This window comes from Lolium rigidum, chromosome 2 (assembly GCF_022539505.1).
Source record: "Lolium rigidum isolate FL_2022 chromosome 2, APGP_CSIRO_Lrig_0.1, whole genome shotgun sequence".
In the NCBI taxonomy this organism is placed as follows: domain Eukaryota; kingdom Viridiplantae; phylum Streptophyta; class Magnoliopsida; order Poales; family Poaceae; genus Lolium; species Lolium rigidum.
The window spans coordinates 174652507-174657134 of NC_061509.1; positions in this window are offsets into that span (position 1 = coordinate 174652507).

Here is a 4628-nt window from a genome sequence, read left to right on the forward strand (position 1 = left end):
TCATTGAGGTCGATAGTTGGTCGAGGTTTTACCGATCATGGACACATACACGATATTGACAATGAGATCATATCATTAGATGAATGATATGGTGGACATACCCGCAACATAAGTATTGTAACACGATCATACCGTATGGATTTCAATGTTATGATATTTATATCGAGTGCATAGTAACTTACTTAGACTGTGAGATTGTATTAATCGCCATCTCCTGAGGTTGCTTTAGCTATAACTGCCACACCATGATAGGGTGGTCATAAAGGCTCAACTAGGTATACCGATGAAATGGTTGAGGCCTACGCCATCAAGAGCGGGATTTGTTCTGTCTATGTGACCGGAAGATACTTATAAGGGCCCACTCGGTGAGATATACATGAAAGCCGCGGAGCTAATGACTAGGTTATGGAGATATAATCGCATGTGAACGAGTGAATAAGCCTTGTCAGTAACAAGATCGAACTAGGTATCAGAGCGATGATCATATCTCAGACAAGTCCAAGTAGGAATGAATAAAGGAGTAAGACTATTTGCATAGGTTCAAACGACGATTATATCTTCGTGGATCTCATAGTGATCGCAATGGTTCTCCAGACCCCCCTAGTGATCATATGGTCGTTGACCTGGTGACCGATCATAGCTATGTTATTCCCGTACCGTATGGTAACACACTTAAGGGTTCAACGAAACTACAGATGGTTTTGGATTCATCAAAGTTGAGAGAAATATCCGGAAGATTTCAGTGAGTTCCGAAAGGTGTTCGGAATAGATTGGGAGGTGTCTCGGACTAATTGGTAATTAAGGATACGTTTAATGTTTGATTGGATGGATCAATATATTGAAATATATTTAATTATATAAAACATGAGTTTTATTTTAATTAAGTGGGCATCCCTATTTCATTAGGCTCATTTAATATCTAGTTCAGCCCCCACAATACTCCTAAGGTCCGATTATGTTGCGGCCGAATTTCAACAGTCCTGTCATCGACTACATCCCATCTGGGGCTAGTTTTGGCACCCTTTACTTGATCCATTCTAATTCGACCCATTACTGGGGCCATGCTGTCCAATACTATCATGATTATGATTTTTCCCATTAATCACCAAAAAATACGATAACTTCGTATAAAATGATTGATCCCACACCAACATTACATTGTCGAGGGTTTTGATATTCGACAGGACAAGGGTACCTCATCAAGACCCTTGAGGTTATGAGACCACACGGGGCTATAAGCAACGCTCCAAGATCGACGTCGATACGGGGAAGAAGGAGTAATGCGAGGACGACACAACAGAGAGACACAGTATTTACCTAGGTTCAGGGCCCTCGTGGTGAGGTAAAACCCCTACGTCCTGCCTTGGAGTGGTATTGATCTTGCTCCGAGAGGAGTATGGGTGTACAGCGTGGTGAAGCCTCTCTTCCCCCAGATATAGATGGGATCTGCTCTAGGTAGAAGACGATGACATATAGCGAGCATCTACTATGGATCTGGAGGGAGAGCAAAAGTCCAACCTCTTCTACTGGGCCTTGGCCCTCCTCTCCAAGAAAGCTTGGCTGAGCGGTAACCATAGTACGACCCAAGGAAGAGGACAACTGTCCTAACCTAACCATGGGTTTAACCCATGGTAACGCTCACTAGCGTACCTCGCAGGGGGTGGTTGCGGTCAATGTCGACACCCCCTGTTGTGCTTGCACCGTCCACCACACACCTTTAAGAAAGGGGGGCAACAGATAGCTCACTTTGTGCAGGCAAACCGGGAGCTTCACTCCTCTTCTGTGCGCGTCATGGCTAGTGCCATCCTTGTGTAGCATTGCTCCTACGCCACTGTTTAGAGACGACATCTTGATGGCACCTTCAAAGATACCTCTCATAGAGGGAAGCTCCATGAGGCCTTGTGGTGCTTGAAACAACTAAGTTTTGAACCCTTCATGAGGTACCCTTTGGCGAGGTACACCACCCCTCGCTGACAAGGTATCGACTTGTCAATGCCTACAGATTGTAGACTAGGGTTTTCAGGGAAGTAGAGGGCAAGTAGATCTCGAGGGTTCAGCCAGAAAAGTACTCGACTGCTAGAAAACTAGGGTTATGTTGACAATGGAATCGATCCTCTCTTTCTCCTTCAAATCCCCATTATATAGGAGGCGGAGCCGAGGGTTTCGTGATGTACAAGTTACAAAGACCAGGAGACTCCTTGAGTTCGTCCCGTAATAGTTACAAGTGATTATTCCTAATACAACTCTATCTTTCCAAACTATCTATTAATTGGGCTTTCGGGCTTCATAAACTTCGGCTCGTGGGCCTTCAGTAAACCCTGGGTACCATCTTCGGCAGGCCTATTGGGGATGCCTATGTCAGTAGCCTCCGAGATTTTGCTTGAATCGAAGAATCGGGGAAAATCTCCATCATTACAATTAACACCTGATTTCTTCGAGTTACAAAATGACTTTCATAAGACAATCATATATTGTACAGGGATAATGGTAATTAGGGCTGGTTCATCTGATGGATCAGGTACCAGTTAACTGCTCTCGTGGCAATCCCGCAAATACCTAATTCAAGATCAAGTCCATGGACATGATCTCGGTATACTGGCGTAATTCGACATGTGCCGCTTAAGGTCTTACCATATGCCGAATTCCAGTCATGTTTTATCGGGTACCTAACGCTTCCGTTAGGATTTTTCTTCGCATCTGTTGATACGGAAAAAAGTAGCAGAGCGCATTCGGGTGCGATGCCACGCCGCGTAGGACGGATCCTGGGGTCTTACCTTCGCAAAGTATTGCGGCATTCAGAGATTAAATCGCGACTGAGGCGCCCTGAGAATATATTGTCGAGTGCCTTTTTCGGCTGCTAGAATAGCACATTTGTTCGAGTCATATGATGACTTATATATTTTTTTACCTTGTCCTCCCGATGGGAGTATATGAAGAGCTATGTCATAACTCGAAATATGCTCACCATGACTTCTTCAATTTCATCGGGTACGCGAACAGCGTTCCCGATGGGAGTAGCCCCCAGGCTACAGCCAAGTGCTTGTACTTGGTTGTAGGCTCACCTATTTAGTATCTTTGTCGCTATATTGTAAACGTTTTCCAGTATTTCCATCTTTATCGGGTGCGCGACCAGCGCTCCCGATGGGAGTAGCCCCTGAGGCTACAGTCGAGTATTTATACTTGGCTGTAGGCTCATGTTTGTCTTTTTTTTAATTATCTTCATATCAAACTCCTTATAAAAGTAGCCCCCTGAGCATTTGAATAAAAACTTGTATTTGATCAAAGGCTCCCGAAGTTACCAATAATACTCCTCTATCACCAATCTTCAAAACACTGCAGCCGAAATTTTCCTTATGATGACATCAGTGCCGACGATAGCCACGATCACTGTATTGGGAAGGTGCGAGTCCTGTCCTGCCACTGACCCGTGGGTCCTTAATGCTGCGTCGCTTGACACGTTACACAGGTGGGGACACACGTCCTCCGCTTTCTCTGGCACGCTCGCTTTAGCGCCTGTCAAGTTACTTCATAGTACAAAGACCTTTTACCCATGGAAACACGTGTAGGGCGTCAGATCCATTTCTCCATCATCCAACGACGCAACGGTTCAGTGGCTTGCTACAAATAACCATCGTCCTCCTCAATAATACCCTTCGCTGCGTCGCGCACCTATCCTCTCTCTCTCCAAAGCCTCCATTGCTACCACCAAGCTCCTGTGCCCGTGCTCTTCCTCAATCTCTCCAGCGCTTACGTTGATGCCACCGCGGGCGAGGCTCACAAGGCACACCGCTCCAGAAACCAGCATGGCGACGGAGGATTTGGAAATCTGTGAGTGGGAGAGATCCAAGATCTCGAACCAGGACATGAACCTGCTGAAGAAGCTTGGGTTGATGAAGAAGGACGAGGCGCTGATCTTTCCTGGTGAAGAAAGCTTCCCGACGCCCCGCATCGGATACCGGGTAACTTTCGTTGACCACCTCATCCGCGGCCTGTCAACTCCTATCCACGAATTCCTTCGTGGATTACTCTTTGTTTATGGGCTGCAGCTACACCAGCTGACCCCCAATTCTATCCTCCATATCTCCATCTTTATCACCCTGTGTGAATGCTTTCTCGGGTCTCCTCCAAATTGGGGCCTGTGGAAACACATCTTTCTTGTTCACCGCAACAGCTCCCACAACATCGCCTACAATGTAGGTGGTGTTCTTACCTGCGTTCGTTCTGATGTCGAGTATTTCGATGTCAAATTCCCTGATTCTGTCCAAGGGTGGCGCAGAAAATGGCTATACATCCGCGAGGAGTACATCGACTCGCAGGATTACAATATCGCGACTTTTGAGGGTAGCTCAAAAATCCTTCGACGTCGGTCATGGGATGCTGAAGCTACCGAAGAAGAGAAAATGGCGACAGATGCGCTAATGAAGCGTATCCATGAACTTCAGAATACTCGTGGCAAGGAATTGTCGGGTATCCAAATCACTGCGTACTTCTGAAAGTATAGAGATGGTAAACCTAGAGGGGGGTGAATAGGTTTCTACAGATTTTAATTCTTTCTTTGCAATATTAGGCTTTGCGGAATATAAAAGTGAGCATAATGCAAACTAGCTGAAACAACCTATATGAGGATA